We start from the raw sequence: 18,665 nt of genomic DNA on the forward strand, positions 1-18,665 counted from the left end.
GCTAAGGTTGACAGCTATGGCAAGAACTGAATTCACTGAATATGTTTGAGGGCTGTATTCCCTCATTACTCGGTTTGTCCAGGTGTTTTGTGCTAAGAGGTTGACAGCTATGGTGAGAACTGAATTCATTAAATGATAGCCATTTAAGTTTCAGTCTTCTGCTCTTTCACAAAGCAGCTGATTTAGCGAAGTGGTATTTTGCTCTGACTGTTTTGCACAGGGACCTTGGCAGTAAAATGTATGGTGGTAACACAGCATTTTTCTTTCACAAAGCAGGTGATTTGGCATAGTGGTATGTTGCTCTGACTGTTTTGCACAGGGACATTGGTAGTAAAATGTGTGGTGGTAACACAGCATTTTTCTTTCACAAAGCAGCTGATTTGGCATAGTGGTATGTTGCTCTGACTCTTTTGCACAGGGACCTTGGCAGTAAAATGTATGGTGGTAACACAGCATTTTATTCTAGCAACATTCCAAGATTATACAAGAAATGTTTAATGTGTCCCTGTTTTTTGGGCTTTTGACCCCCCCCCCCCCAATAAATTTGGCTTTTTCCAGATTTCTTGTGCTGCGAAGTTGAGATGCAGTTGAGTATTGAGTAGATTTTACAAGGAGCTGAGAGCTGCAGGGGAAGAGAAGTTTAGTGCTACTTATGCTAAGTCAGCTTGCATTGTTAATAGCACAACAGGTTGTGTACTTGCTTTTGATGCAGTAGGTTGTTGGTTCTACTCCCACAAAGGGTGATTGCTGCCGTACTGAAAAAGTTAAAATACTAACTATGAGCCTGTTATCAGTTTGCCATCCATTTCCTATTGCAATATTACTAGCTTATCATTTTTAATGTAATATTGGCAATTTATTCCTCAGGGGCATCATACACTTTATTTTTCGATGAAACCATGAAATATAAAGGTGGTTGCTAGCAGCAACCTCTTCATTAGTTACAGATTTATTTAATGTGGAATTATTTAGATGATTTTTTTACTTCTTCAGAGATTGTGCATATTTACTGATAATGGTGGACTGTAGAATTGTGTATATTTACTGATAATGGTGGACTGTAGAATTGTGCATATTTACTGATAATGGTGGACTGTAGAATTGTGCATATTTACTGATAATGGTGGACTGTAGAATTGTGCATATTTACTGATAATGATGGACTGTAGAAGTTTGAGTAGACTTTTATGATGGAAATGTTCTGAACTGGGCAGTTTTGTCATTATGGGTGCATGCATTTTGTTTCATTGTTTACTGGAAAGATGTTCTGAATTGGGCAGTTTTGTCATTATTGGTGCATGTGTTTTGTTTCATAGTTTACTGTAAAAATGTTCAAAACAATAGGAAGGTGTATCAAAGAGCACATGTATGTTTCATATGCAATGGGCCTATGATTTGAAAACAGCCCAGAATTAATCTTTATCTGCCACTGGTAAAATGTATTTTCTTTGAATGTGGGTTTCAATGCTGTTTCAATGAATGTGAGTTTCAAGGGCAGATAAGTTTTAATGCTAAGTTTGTTTAGCAGATGTCTTAGTGTTTGTGCTGTAAAATGCAAAATAAAACTTTCAAATGAAGTCCAAATCATCATAGAAGTAAATCGGTATGCACATTAGTGCTTATGGTAAATGGAGTGAAATAGCCAAGTAATGGATCATTGGAATGGCTGCAGGGGGAGGCTCCATTCGACCATGATTTTGTGAGGGGGAAGGGCAGCAAACTTAAAGACAGCCCCAGCTGAATTATACCTCCCAACAGTCCAGATTTTCAAAGAATGAATAGATTTTTGCTTCTTATTTTTGATTTGTTCCTCATAAAATTTGTGGTTTTCTGGCAAATCATTTAGGAATTAAGTCACTAAATAATGACACACTAGTTTCAGACTTCATAACCTTCAGAAAAATGCATGCTAAAGTAAGACCTTTTGTTCTATCAACTGTCTCAGTTTATACAAGAGCAATTTTTAGTACTGTTTATATGTTCGCCCAATATATTTGGCCTTGTCCAGATGTATTGCATTAACAGGTTGAGAGGTACATGCAAATAAATTACTTTATAGAATTAGGCATAGCCAAACCTCTCAACTGTCCCTGATTTTGGCTCAAAATGTTGCTCTTTCCCCTAATAATCCCTCCACAAAATAGCAATTTTGGAAGAAAACATGGAGGGTTTGCAATTAAGAAATAACTGTAATAATCAGAGTTATAGATTACTTTTATTTCAGAAATGCATGTAGATTATTTTATTTTGTCAGCTGCTCAAGTTAGCAGTACTAATATTAAAGTGTCCCTTCTTTGACAGGTTCCCAGCTGTATTGTGTGGCTATTTTATATTTTTACATCACATTTTTGGTCCATTTTTCATAAAATTGTGTTTTTTTGGCAAATTAGTGACAAATCATTAAAGACTGAAGTTAGACCTATTCTATTATATCTCTAAGTTTATAAGAACAATATTTAAAAATTGTCCTTATTTTGGGGCCTTTGTCCCACTTCTTTGTATGGCTTTGTCCAGATTTCTTGTTCTGAGGTTGAGAGGTATGACAAATTTGTCAGGGCCATCACAGTCAGCCAGAGACATTTCAAATTGTGACATACTTATTGCACCCCACTCCCCCATGTAGTGACTCTGGATGTGTCGAAGTAAGGCAAGGAGTAGTTATGCAGTGTAAATGTGCAGAGTACCCCCCCCCCATCCAAGGTAGACGCAAGTATTAGAGTGGCTTTTCATCTGTCCTTGATTTTTGCAGAATGGTCTGGTTTCTGTCGTATTTTTTGTACTGTTGATTTATGCTTATTACTCAAAGTGCCTGTTGCTCTGTGTTTAAGTAGCAATACTTTAATGACCATCAGGTAAGCTTGGCTGAGATCATAAGATGCAAGTAAGCTTTAATAAGCATACTGTTAAAGAATTGCCAACATTGAAAGCCTTTCTGTTGTTGCCATGTAGAGAATACTTAACTAGATAATGTATAAGCCTTGGGTATTGAAATGCATATGACAGTATTTGTAATAAAGGATAGGATTACATTATTTTAAGAAGCTCATTACACTTGGAGACTTCCAGTCATCTCTGAAGGCTTTACCCATAAACTAAACAGAATGCCAGTTGTGTGGTCCATAACCTGTACAGTAATCCTTTTAAGCAATGTATCTTGAGCTTATTTCTTGTTTGCTTTTCATTTTTTACTTTGATCATGTTTTTCCCATGAAACAATTAGATAGTTGTCAGGCAGCAGGTCTTTTTTTGGATAAGAAACATTTTTACAAGTGGGGGCATCAGAGATTTCTACTTTCAGCATGTTACTTGGTACTTTAATAAAGCTAAATATAAATTATAATTAGAACTGCAGTACAAGAAGTGGTTTGAGTTGAGTGCTGCTTGTTTTTCTTATACTTGATTTTGACAGGCATTCCATTAATGTATTTAAAAAGTAATTTATTTTTTCATGCCTCACAATCTTTTTGTTTCCATCTAGATATTAAGTAAGCTGTCATGCAGCCAATGCATTGAAATATTTTTATTCTTCTACACTTGATTTTGTGTTGATTGGACTCTCATAATGACGATTTGGCACCCAGGGCAGTGTATTTAGTTAGTTTTTGTGGTTTTGAGCATAGCTCCTCCCCTTTCTAGTTGGCCACACCCCTTCCCATTGACCCCACCCATTCAGCTGTCTCCTGCAGCCCCCCTTTGATTTGAAGTCACCAGCCACCACTGCTTACCAAGGAATTCTGTACAGCTGAGAGGTATAATTACAGATCATTTTTTTTTACTGATGATATTTTTTTTTTCTGGAACTTGGTGTTGTATGAATGACTAATAGTTGCAAATTTTCATGCATTAGTTTAACATTTTATATTTATTAATTACTCCTTAGACTCTTAAAAGCATTTTGCTTTTTAAGCTGCCAACTGTAGACTTCAGATACCATGATCGTTTAACTTAATATTCCCATATATCCTCTCTTTTATCATTCTCTCCATTTTATCTATATATTAACAGGTACATTTTTCACAAAGATCAGCATAAATCATGTTCTTTTATAAAAACAGATATTTTGTTAAATATTTATTGATATATGTTAAGCAACTTTATTTTCAGTAAACAATTTTATGAGCTATGTCTATTTTATAATTTGAATATTTTGGATAACATTTTGTATTAATAATTTAATTTGGGGTGGTGATTTGGTTGTTTAAGTGATGGCATAATGTACTGTAATTAACTCTGATGAAGTCCCGCTATGGTGTATGGACAAAAGTGCTTACTTCGGTTGTTTGTTATAGTAAGATTTAAGAAATTTTTAACTTGAAAAGCCCTTGTACTTGGTTGGTCTTCCTGGTGTTTATTGCAAGGAAGTTCCCTTGAGAGTTTTTTCTTCCAAAGTATTCATGGTATTTTGGTCAAAGACACTCCTTTTATTGTGGGACTATATATAATTACTAAATGAACTTTGTGGGACTATTTATAATTACTAAATGAACTTGTCTCCAGCATCTCCTTGAATTTATACTGTCAGTATATGTATGGAAGTTTGGCCAGTGATTTGCCAGTTTTCAGATCCTGATAGTACCTCTGTGGCCAAGTGTATACTAGACTGAACTAATAATTCCCAGCAGCACTACAACTGTTGCATTATGGTTTGATAGTGACTCCAGTCACAGAAGACTTATTACAGAATCATCTGAAATCTATCACAAGCAGAGACTGATCTAAAATTAGTTCAAATGCAGCAAGAGCTAGTTGTCCAGGTGTCTGCAGCTGCCAACCCTATGCTTGTGCCTCTTATGAAGAAACCAATCAGAGGGGATGACCTGTAGTCCTATTTGGCAGCATTTGAGTGTTTTCTCTTCACAGAGAATTAGAATAGACTGGACAAAAATCCTTTCATTCCAAATGATTGCAGAAGCACTGAAATTGTCCATGTACATAGAATGAACTGACTACATGGACTATGATAAACTTAAGAAAGATAATTATTAATTATTATATGAAATTAGGAGTTAGACAAAGCTATAAGTGATGCTCCATTGTTTGTTTATAGGAAAGCTTTTAACATCAAGTATTTATTAGAAAAAATAAACAACAACAATAAAAAATTATTTTAATACTCATAAGCCTACTAGAACCTATATGTGTTATGGCTGTAAATGTTGTAATTTCCCAAACACAGGTTCCTGTATAATCATTAAGCATCTTATAAAAAGATCACCGCTACAGATAGACCTACTTGTAGTTCCTCAGATTTAGTTTACCTACCTATGTGTCATGCCTATAAAGCTTTTTAAGTGTGTAAAACTATGAAAAAACTGTGCATCAATTAGCCATTAGAAACAAAGATATTAAGAATACTCTTGCCAGTGTGTAATGGTTACAGAAAATTGTGTTTGTTTTTTTTAGATCAACTCATTAAATATACATTAACTGGTGACTTTAATAATAAATTAGAAGTAAGGGATGTAAAATGGCAACTGTTTTTTTGCAGCTGACAATGTTCCAGGGTTAAACAAAAGTATCAATATTAAATGTCTATTTAAAGCAAGATGATTCTAAATATATACAGAAGAGCACACTTTTTGAATGATATATTATAATTTTTTTATTTTGATATTTATTATTTATTAACTTTTAGATATATGGTTGTTAAATTCATGAAATAATTAGATGATTTGTTAGGTGATATGCTTTGGAGGTATTTAAAAAAGTTTGTGTAGAGTATCGCTTGTTCTGATGAATTTCCAATTAATGAGAATGAAATTGCTCAACCAATACATTGTAATTGCCTTGTCTTTAAGTGTCTGTAGTTTTTAGTTGTATATTTCTTTCTGGCATCTGCACATGTTATTTTTCCCTTTGTTTTATAGTTTTTTAGAAACTTAAGAAAGAACTTTTGGTCATGACTAGTATAAATCCTGAAATACAGGCAAATATTTTATTAAAGGACTTTTAATGTGGATAAACTGGTAAGCACAGATATGCCTGATCTGAAGTCTCTATTAAAAGTTTTGGCTTCAACCTAACAGCAACAATAAAATGGAAATGCAAGAAACCTTTGCAAGACACAAGTTTGAAAGAGATTTGCCTGGTAGAATAAAACAATGGGTATCACTAAGTGATCCCAAGAATACAGATAGGCTAGTAATTTTAGCAGAATGTTTAATATTTAATGACACAAGGCCCAAATTCTAAACCTACCACCCTAGAAAACAAAAATGGGAAGAAACCGAGGGTAATGCTGCTCAATGCCAGAAGTCTAAATCTCAAAATGCACGCACTCGAGGCCCTTCTCAGTATGGAGAACATCGATGTCTGTGCTGTAACTGAAACCTGGTTCAAGGCTCCTGAGAGCACCCCGGCACTGTTAGGTTTTACCTCATATCATGCGTTCCGGCCCCAAAACCCGGACCACACCACAAAAGGAGGGGGTGTATCCATATTCATAAAGGATACCCACACCTCCAGGTTGGTGGCAACGCACAAGCTCGGAAACCATCCAGGTGCAACTAACCATAGGCAAAACTGCTCTACAAATTGTAGCATGCTACAGGCCACCCTCTCAAACTCAGGAACCCCACACAGCCTTCCTGAAGACACTGGAGGGTATAAATGTATCTCCAAACACCATCATATTGGGTGACTTCAACTACCCGAATATAGACTGGGAACATTACTCAAGCCCTAACTTTCTAGCCCAACGGTTCCTGGAGTTCATAAATTCAAATGCATTGGAACAGCTAGTCACTGTTCCCACGAGAGGAGAAAATATACTAGATCTCATTGTCACAAACATGGGGACAAAATGCTCCACACCGAAGTATATCCCTCATTGGTGAGATCTGATCATAAACTAATCTCACTGGAAATCCACATCCCGCCCCCACCCCAAACAAAAAAGACCATAGTGAAGAACTTCTCTAAAGCAAACTTCACACTACTCAAGACTGGTGTGGTATCCTTCAAGGCCCCTGAGCCAGTGGAAACCACAACCCAAGCTGCGAAGCCCTTACAAATGCCTTCTATGAACACCTCTAGGACTGCATGGATCAGGCAATCCCAAATAAAACCAAGACTCTTTCCACAAAGGGCAAACGTCCAGTCTGGTGGACCCCAGCCATTAACAAACTTTACAATAAGAGGAGAAAGCTATTACATGATAGAACAAAATCCATAAAAGGGAAGTCACCCTGATCATTATTAGTAAAAAATACGAGCACTCATAAAATCAACTAAGGCCAATTTTGAGAGAAAAATTGCCATGGATTCAAAGGACAATCATAAGGCCTTTTTCAGCTATGTTAGGAACCTGGGTGGAAACTCCCAGATATGCTCAGAATTAGTCCAAAATGATACAAAAATCACTGAACCCACAGACATTGCCAACATACTGGCAGACAGGTTCAGTGAAAACGTCACCCTCTCCCCTAAAGGAGAGATAACTATCCCAGCCGAGTGTAGCCTCCCGGACATCTCAAATGCGCAGGTGAAAGCTGCTCTCTCTAAAGCTAAAAACACAGCATCAATGGGACCGGATGGTGTCCCCGGCTGTGTGCTACACGAGCTAAATGAGGAATTAAACCCGCACATAAGGCAGCTGTTTAATCTCAGCCTTACCACAGGATACGTGCCCAACGAGTGGCGACGGCAACTGTTGTCCCACTCCACAAAGGCGGCACCTCACGGACCCTGGTAATTACCGCCCCATAAGCTTAACAAGTCTAGTCTGCAAAGCTATGGAGAGGATCATAATGGAGCTCATAAACAAAGATATAGGGGACTTGCAGACATTGGACCCGACCCAGTTTGGCTTTGTCAAGGGAAGATCATGCCTTTTGAACTTGGTCGACTTCTTCAAACAGTCACCAAGGCCATTGATGAGGGAAAGGCAGTCCATACAGCCTACCTTGACCTTGCAAAGGCTTCGACACAATACCCCACTCGGGTATTGTAGAAAAACTTACCAGCTTAAATGTAAACCCATATGTCACAAGATGGGTTGCAAACTGGCTTAAGGACAGAACCCACAGGGTTAGAGTTGCTGGCGCTGTGTCAGACTCCAAGCCGGTCACAAGTGGTGTCCCACAGGGCTCGGTCCTTGGCCCCCTATTGTTTGGCATCTACTTCTCAGAAGTACAGGCCAACATAGGAGGACTTTGGCTGACAAAGTTTGCAGACGACTGCAAACTGGGCGCCATAGTGGAAAGTGCATCAGACACGGATATCCTTCAGAAGGGACTCACAGAAACAGATAGCTGGTGCTAGAGCCATGGCCTGAAGTTAAACGCCAAAAAATGTATAGTCATACCCTTCGGGAAAAACAAGGTAACCCCAAGCTACCATATAGGTGGCAATCCACTAAGCACAGAAGAGGTTATCAGGGACCTGGGGACCCAGGTTGACAGTGGCCTGTCTTTTGACACTCACATTGCTAAAGTGGTTAGAAAGACCTTCTACATTGCCCACCTGATCATGAAGGGATTCACATCCAGATCTAGTGAGGTCATTGTTCCCCTGTACTCTTCACTTATCAGACCAATGATCGAGTACAATGCCCCATTCGGGATGTATCTCACCCGACATCTGCAGCAATTGGAGAGACCCCAAAAGTTCCTCACCAAAAGGATAAAGGGACTCCAAAATCTGTCATATGCTGCCAGATTGAAGAAACTCCAGCTCTATTCAGTCGCATACCGTCTGCTCAGAGGTGACATGTGCCTGACATACAAGGCCATGTCCAACCCGGAATTAATGGACATGCTCCACCTCAAAAAATCCAAATCCACCAAAACCACTAGAGCAAGTGACTTAAACCTTAGCACGGATATAAATAGGACGTGCTGGAGGGATAGATTTATCACTCAGAGACCCCCTATGCTGTGGAATAAAATCCCGGTCCATGTGAGGCAGAGCACCTCGCTGACTCTGTTCAAGAGAAATCTAGACCTGTGGATGGGAGATCGTAGGTTTACCCTGGGAATCATCTCTGTGTCACTGCTGGACAGAGGCACAACAAACTAATGGGCACAGTATTTTTTTCCTATAAGGGGTGGCGTAAGCCACAAAAATTTGTGCTAGGCTTATAAATGCCTTAGGGCAGATAGCCTAGTATAAACCTATGAACCTATGAACCTATGAACCTATGAACAATGATGGAAGCCAAATTGCCCATCACTAAGCAGAAACCTACCGTAAGAAACATATCATCTTCCATAGAGAAAAAGCAGCAAGTGATGTCTTGCTATTATTTTTTTAATACATGGACATGTCACATTGCTATTGATATTGAAGATAATTCTACAGATATAAATGTTAAAAGTGAAATGCATATTTTAGATCAAGTTTTTCTTATATTATCCAAGAAGGCTTCAGCTAGAATAACTGAGTCTGCTTTAAGTCCTTGTGTTACAACTAAGATAATGAAATGTACTTTGTCTTTAAAAGGAGGTGAGGTTCAAGCTCTACTAAACTCTTGAAGTATGATTATCTTCCAAAGGCCCTCTGGTGTATAAGCATAAGATTAGTAACAACAAAAAAGTGAAGCTAATTTAGATTCATGGTGATAGAAAGACTATATTCTTTCATACATATAAATTCAAACTATTCATTAGAAACCATCATGTCCTATTATTTTACTCCTGATTTAACTCACAACGTAATATTAGAATTTTTTTTCCACATTTTAAAGTGTTATGAAAAAAGGGGGGATGGAGAATCCACAGACACAGTGTGTGAGGCTGATACACTTAATAAGAAAGAGGCAGTGCAGCAGCTTACCATAATCATTCAGAATAAGAACAGGGTGAGGGTCTTCCATATGGAGAAACGCAGGGTCACTTTATAAAAATGCAAAATACAAAATACCAGAGTTTGTTGTTTAAGATAAAATGTTTCTTCAGTGGCTTATCATTCAATACTACTTAATATCTGCTTCAAACATTTTTTTCAAATGCATCAGTGACTAAATATAATGGGGGATTGCAGCTACCGGGTTTTGCCAATTAATGGTTATGACTGCATACTATAAACTTAAAATGTTTAAATGAAAGCACAAAAACTTGGCTTACTGGTGAAGCTTTTCAAGTCCAAGTGGTCAGTTAGATGACAGGCCAAAACCCCTAAAACAGGAAGGCCAAGACAGTGAATTTGGTAAGGTCTAGTCATAGTTGACTCCATAGTCAGACACACAGATGTACCACTCAGCAGGCTGAGCAAAGGCAGATTGATGGCTAGCTGTTTCACAGGTGCCAGGATCTGCAGTGTCACTAGGGCCCTCAAGACCCTTCAACCTAAGTGTACATATGACATGGTCATTGCAAATGTGGGAGTGAATGACTTGAGAAATATGTCCTTTGATCATATGAAGAGGGACATTATAGAGCTCCCATTAAGAAATTACACTGTCATTCATCTTATGGTAGGTAGGATTTATCTGGTTTCTTTTAGTTGGGAAGCATTCCAGGGAATCCAAAGTGCAGTTGTTTATTGACCAGAAGACACAGGAGTTAGTTTCAGATGTTTTTCTTTGTGCTATAAATTAGGTACATTTGAGCAGAGCTGCTCAGTATGCAGCAGTAGTTAGCAGTGCTCTGCATAGTAGCAACCACTTTGATTGCACAATTTAGCTATAAAGACAGTATGTAGGCTTCTAACCTGTAACACAGAAAGGTTTTGTGTGGTACTAAGCTTAGAGCAGTGAGTTAGTACATTTAACAGCACTAATACCTGATCATCTAACATTTAGTCTTACCCCTACATACCATTCAGATGACTCCTGTAAAATCAAGTCCCTAAACCATAGCAGCTCAATCTCATTGCAGTTCCTGACAAAATGGATATGCAATTTCCTAATGTAGCAATTGTCTCATGTACTGCAGTAGCCCTTTAATCCTTAAGTACTCGAACACAGTATGTGAGAGATGTACATAAATAACTTCCTTGGAGATAAAAATCTTGTTTTTCAACAAGGTTATTAAGATCACACATACTACATTCTTCACGCACAGACACACACACTCCTCACTATTAACATAGATATTCTTATCCTGAGGCACTTAAAAAGAAACCATGTCAAATGGCAGCATCTATCTTCAGCACTCACTTAAACACATACTAAAAGCAATATCAATTACCATACATAAGCCAATACCCAATGGTTCCAAAATGCAAAGCCCACAGTGCAAACACTTTACCTAGTAGTCTTGTCATAGGAGATTCTGTTGGATGACACAGAGATGTCCATCTCACCAGGCTTGACAAGAAGAACATAACAGTTAGTTGCTAACCTGGAGCTTGGATCTGCAATACCACATATAGAGTCAAGTCACTGCTCTACAGGTACCAATATGATTCTGTCATTGTCTACATGGGAGTATATGACCGGAGATATACGTCAATGGGGTATATGAAAAGAGACATTATGGATCTCTATGAAAATGTGTCACAGACAGCTAAGTACATTGCATTGAGCAGCATTCTACCTTCACCTAGGATGGTATCAGATTATGAACAGAAGACTGATTTGTCTAATTGTCTTAGTTTCTGGTGTCACTCTAGGGGGGTGTAATATCTAGCAACATGTGAGGACATGATTAACAGACCACATTGTTTTGACAAGCTTGGTCTGCACGTGACCACCCCCCCCCGTCTTTCAGATGTTTCAGTGTCAATGGTGCAAAAAGCAGCACATTTGCTTTTGTTGTAGAAGGCTGTGAGTTCTATTCCCAAACCAAATAGATCAATTACTGTCACATTAGTGCAGCATTAGAGGGGTTCTGCATTCTTGAGTGTGTCATCCTTTGGATGAGATGTTAAATCGAGGCCCCATGGTAGGCTGGGTGGATGATAAAGATCCCACAACACCTATCAAGAACTGTAGGGGGTCATTTACTATACAAAAATTTACATATTTACAAAAAAATACATTAAATTTGCATTCCTCCATCATTTACAACTTTTTGTTTCATATTTACATCATTTGATTTTATGTATATTTATCATCCATTTTCCATTAAACATAATCTCATTTAATCTTTCATTCCATATTACCCATACAATATAAAACATTTCCTTAACAAAATTGTTGACATATTACTTACTACATATCTAATAAAATCTATATTCATTTAGATGCATATTCATCTGTTTACAATCCCATATTTCTTTCAAAATATTTTTTCTATTATTTTTTCCATAATATTTTGTACTCTTTTAAATGTTAAAAAAAACATGTTTTACATTTTCTAATTCACAACAAAAAGATATCATTCATTTACTTTTTTATAGGACATATTTCTTTTTACTGGCAATCTATTTATTTGTAACCTCCATAAAAAAATAAATCCTGACTTCAACATTCTTCAAACACCATTTATTTTTTCATTTTATAGCTTTTTATTTTTTTTTTCTATTAGATGTCCCCATTGATTCATACAGTAATTTTGTATTATTATGTATGTATAACATATTTTTTGTTTATTTTCTTCTGTCTCCTCTGTTCCTAACTTCCATATTTTATTTGGTCTTGACACATCTTCATTTTTTCATTTTACCAGTCTCTCTTCCTTTTATTTAATTTTATTTAATTCCATTCTTTTTCTTCTTAATAATCTTTCTACTAGCTTGTCTTCTTTCCCATTTATCCATTTTAACACCCTATGTAGATTCTTTGATGACCAATATACTATAGGGTTCAAAAAACCCAACCCCCCCATCTTCCTTATACATATATAGCACTCCTCTTTTTACTGGGTGTAACCTAGGTGCCCAAATAAATCTAAAAATCTCTTTAATAAACTGTTTCTCCAAATCATTTGGTATCATATATACTCCAGTGTAAGATATTTTTCCCATCCATATGGAATTAATCAAATGCACTTTTTTAAAAAGACAATCTATACCCGATGCACATAGCACTAAGCACTTTTAAGTCTTGTAAAGCTATCATCCATTGTTTTCTAATGCCACTTAATACACTAAATTTTATTCTTAATGTTGAAATTTCTTTTGTTCCATATTGAGTTCCCTAACTGCTCATCTAATCCATATCCCTTACTTTTTTCTCTATTCACTGACATCCCCATTGCTTGTAAAATAATCCCCATTTCTTGTAAAATATTATTTACACACAAAATAATTGTTTCCATTCTTTTTGTCTTTGGACATAAGAATGATATCATCAGCATAGGAAATGGTAATAGGATATGGTTGGGAGGGTGGCCTAATGGTTAAGGTGTTTGCCTTACAAACACAAAGTACAGGGTTTGAATCTCACAGGGGATAACTGGCTAGGCTTAAAATGGCCCTAAAAAGGGCAGTTAGCCTAGTACTAACCTATGAACCTATGATATTCAATACCAGTATTCTGTATATACTGTGCTTTTCACATCTTTTAATTTGTCTTTTTGACTAGTCGAATCATCACTATTACAGACAAAATACTATTCATTGGGCATCAATTTTTCTTCAATTAATCAACCATTTATCAAAAATTTTATTTTATTATTCCTCTGTAGTGATCTAATTACTTTCTGAATTTGTTTACTAAAATTATAGCGTGCCATTATTTTCCATAACATGTCATGCTCTATCATATCAAATGTTCTACTTATATCTCCCAACAGTAACTTTGCTGTATTATTTTCTTTTTTAACATCATGTACCATTTCCCTAATTGTCATTAATAGTTCCTGACATCCGTTTCCTTTAACTCCATAAATATTTTCTTCTAATATCTTATCTATTTTATTCTATAATCTTATTTATATTATCTTCATAAATATTTTACAGTATTATTTAACACAACTGGTCTCCAGTTTTTCATCTCATCTTTCTCTTCTTCCAAATAAATCTCATAATTCCAGTACAAATTTGTGTATAACAAATACTATAATTTAGCCATTCATTAAACACATATACCAAAATTTATTTTCATCATCATTCCATATTCGTATACATTAAATAGCCTATAACATCTGAACCTGCTGCAAAATTAAGATATAATTTCTTTATCACCATGTTTGATTCCATTAAAGTAACTTGTTTAACAACATATTTATTTCTTCTGTAAATTGCTTAGCCTTCCATGTATTTTCCTTTTCATCTCTCTTTATCATCTCTTTCACATACTGTACTACAATATTCATAGTACGTCTTTGTAGCTTTTCAAATTTCCCATCTTTATTTTTCATTCTCCTCATTATGCCACTTTCTTTTTTTACAATTTTACTTAAATGAGGTCATTTTTTCATTTTTTTCATTTTTCCTTGCAAAATATCTTTGTTTATTCAACAGTTCTTTATCTTTTTAATTTTTATATATGTCATTTTTTTCTATAATATACTTTCTCATTTCTCTGTAAACTTTCTAATACCTTTTTTTTTACATTTCCATATATTCATTTTTTCTCTTTTTTTTCTTATTCCATATTCCTATTGTGTATAATTCTTGTTATATTTATTTTTAAATGCCATCCACCATTCTGACCAATTATTATAACATTCTGTCATAGTCATATGATCGTTCCATAATTCTGATATATGATTGTTTCCTTTCTCATTGCATACTTTATCATTTATTCTTTTAACCACTTTTCTAATTTTTAAATATTCTTTATTTTTTCTATTTCTCTCCATATTGCTATATGATCCAAAAATCCTGTTTTCGCTGCTTCTCCTATGGCTATTTTTATACTTTTAGATACTAAGATAATCTCTGTTTTAACATTCTATGTCCTATAAGTGCTTGTGTTTATATTCTTTAATAGTAAATTTCAACACTTCACAATTTCCCTCATTTTTTTTCTTATCTAGCCTAATTTTTTTTTAATTTTTATTCCTTATGTAACAATTGAAATCTCCTTTTACTATAATATCCATATTTACTATTACATAATCTAGTGTGTCTTGAAGCAACCTTTCTCAGTCTTCATATACTACACATGCTATACTGCTATTAGTCTATAAACTCTGTTTCCAATATTATATTGACCACTAATAATAATCCAAACCTAACTAAAGAAAATGCACTATTGTAATTGCTGTGCTGTATAGTAAAGCTGCCTCTGAACAGGTTTCTCCTCCCAAATTCCTTAAAATATTTGTAATCTTTCTTCCTATGTTAAACCTGTAACATATTATAATATTATTGTGGCTACTTCACATTTATTACAAAACTCTTAACACTTCAGTTCCTTTTACTAAACTTTTTATACTATTAACCTTAACAGATAAAATTCTAAGATTATTTGTTTTGCTACTTCTTAATCTATATGAAATTATATATTTTTATTAATTTCCTTTTTTTACTTTTCAAGTGTGTGCCTTTGAATTTCCTTTTTCTATCGTTCACTCTTTTCCAACAGAATTTTTATTTTCAGCTACCCTCTAATCTATATCTTCCCCATCACTAACTTCTGACCCAACATCTATTTTGCCTTTCTCTCTTTTATTTTTACCACTATTTTATTTTTGTATATTATTATTTGTTTTTTTACATTTTTGTTGCATAATCTCCAGACTCCCCACATTACTTCCTATCTCAATTACTTACAAAATGTCCCTCTTTCCCACCAAAAAAATGTTTTTGGTTATCCCCAGTATTTTACAACAACCATTTTTCCTTCTGCCTTAATCATGCTTGGAATATGTTCAATTTTATTATTTTCCATTTTTAAAATAACATTATAATCCCATGTTCTCTGTTTGAAACTGTATATGCATTTTTTTGTGTGTTTCGTGGAAAAAAGTCTTAATAATATAGTTATTCTATTGATGCATATATGTTCTTTTGCCATATTTCCGCAAAAGAGTCTGTAGTCCTGTAGCAGTCTCAAAAATGTTATATCTTTCTTTTTTATCAAAATAAATGCTCTTACCTCTTGTGCTTTGATTCCTAAAGCCATAATCACTGTACCCCATATTTTATACCCGTCCACCTCTTTTTCTTCCTTACTCTGTATATGAACAACAAACTTCTTTTTTTCCCCTTTCCTCTGTCTTCTTACTCTCTCTTTTCTATCTTTTTTCATCTCTCTTACTGCCTCTGCAAACATTTTCTTATGAATATCCTTCACCTCTTCCCTTTAGATCTTGTCCATAAATCTCACCCTAAGATAGATCTTTTCAGTCTCTGGCTTGCTTTGCTCAATCAAGCCCATCAATAAGTCATCCTGCAACCCTTCTAAATGGAGGGCTGTAATGATAACATACTCTTGTGACTGTTCCTCTCTTCTTGTATCTTTGAACAGATTTTTTCTGAAATACCACCTCCATATTTTCCACTGTTCTATTCATGATCTCCTTTGTGCCAAACATCTCCTCTGAATCCTTCTGCAATAGTTTCATGGAGCTGGCATTTGCCTCAACTCCTTTCTCACTGCCTGCCATGTTGCACACCATCCTCCCAGCCACCAGTGTGCCAGCAACAGAATGTGTGCATACACTCGTTGGACATACAGACTATACAGCACCATAGCAGTAGGGGAAGTTTCCTGATGCCCTGGCCAAATTTTCCCTAATAGGATAAATATTACCTCTGGTCTCCCCTGAAAAGAGGCTACTAGTATAATGAAACTAACCTGGTCAACAAAGGATAAATAAATAAATATTGGCTAAAATTTGATCCACCCCTTAGAGTAAAAAATACTCAAAGCAATCTTAAGGTGCTACTTCTCAATGCTAAGAACCTAAGAAACTCCACACCCTTCAAGCTGTTCTCACTCTGGAGAATGTAGACATCAGTGCTGTTACCAAAATTTGGCTTATAGCCATAGAAAAAATTCAGGCAGTGCAAGGATACAGTACCGTCCAAACATTTAGATCAACAGCAGAACAGACAGTGGCTAAAGGTGGAGGTATTTCAATCTATGTCAGTAACAAGTACAAATACAGGATGCTTAAACAAGACAATGTCCTAGAGTTCACCCATGTCCAAGAGTCCAGAGACAAGGTTCCTCACCATGTTCTGGCTAGTAACTAGTCACCCTTTATGACCAACAAATATCACAACTCATACCTAGACCTACTAGAAACATTCAACATGCAACCAAATACTCTATTCATGGGAGAGTTTCTCTACCCTTCTACTGACTGGGAAATGGACACTGTCTCTAACTCATATGCACAATGTTTTTTGGAATTTATCAACATCCTGAGGTACTCCGCTTGTCACTTGTCTGGAGCTGGATTTTGAGTTGGCTACTTTTACAGTGTGTGTTCTGTCAGTAAGCCAGTTGGCAACCCATCAAGTGACGTAGGGATTAATGTTTTCTGTTGATAGTTTTGGGGGAAATGCTTGATGGGATTTCACAGGGGGTAGTTTGGGGTGTGGGGGGGGTGAGTTATCACTACATTTTTCAGCCAGAAGATTCACTATGTCACCACCCTGGTCAGTGAAGGTTATGCTACTTACTAACAATTCTGTACACTGCTTAGTGTTAAATTTCCCGACATAGCTGAAAAAGACATTGAGAATGTCCTTAGCATGGAAGGCTACCCTCACTTTGTAATTGGCATTTTTGGACTTAATAAGACCACTTAGATTCATATTTAATTGAATCAAAGAACTCTGATAGCTCCTAACATGCAGTCACTAATGAACTTGGTGTGCCAGTGGCATTCAACATTAGCCTTGGTTTCTGAGAACTATATGCCAAGGAGGAGTGACTCCAAAATGCAGTCAATGAGTACTGCATATCTGACAAACACATAGCCAAAATAGTGAAAAAAATTATTATTTGTCACCCATCTCATAAGTGAAGGTATGGCATCCATGTCCGAAGAAGTTCTAGTACCAATATACTGTGTTCTTATCATACCCATCATTGAGGAAAATGCCCATTTTGGCATGTACCTTAGCAAACACATGCAACAGTTGGAGCACAAGCAAAGCTTTCTCACCAGGAGTATCCAGGGTATGAGTTTGCTGCACTACACCCATAACCATAAGGCCCTATCTCTGTACTCAGTATCCTACAGGTTACTGAGAGACAATCTTATGTCTGGCATATAAGGCATCCTCAGACCCATACCTGATGGATCTCTTGCATATCCACCAAGCACAGAGCAGCAGGAACACTAGATCCAAGGACCAGAACTTTTTCTGAGACATAACTATAAGGTGGTGGAGAGACCAAAATGTGTCTGAAAGGATCCCTGCAATATGGAATAAGCTCCCCATCCACATTTAGCATTGTTCATCCCTGAACCTATTCAAATGAAACCTTGACCATTGGATGGGAAATCACAAATTAATTCCTGATTTGGGCCTTATGTCTCTGATGGACACAGACAGTAATTAAACTAAAGCCAAACAAACATACCCCCCACATCACTGTTAGCTACCTTCTTACTTACATACCCTACCATATAGTGTCCAAGGTACTTGGAGACAAAACTGGGCTGAGTTCCACAGCTAGGCTTATAAAGACCCTAGTGGTCATTAGCTAGTAGAAACCTATGAACCTCAGGAGATGCATATGAAATTGATGTGAAGCTACTGTTAAGCAGTATCCTTCCATCACCAAGACTGATGCTACAATACAAAGAAAAGATAACTGACTTTAATCATTAGCTTAGCTGTTGGTGTCATTCTAATCAAATCCAATATGTATCAACCTGAGAAGAGTTCATTGACAACCCTGGCTTCTTTGCTAGGGATGGCTTGCATCT

Source organism: Protopterus annectens, chromosome 11.part0, assembly GCF_019279795.1.
Source record: "Protopterus annectens isolate FY-2018-M chromosome 11.part0, PAN1.0, whole genome shotgun sequence".
Lineage (NCBI taxonomy): Eukaryota > Metazoa > Chordata > Ceratodontiformes > Protopteridae > Protopterus > Protopterus annectens.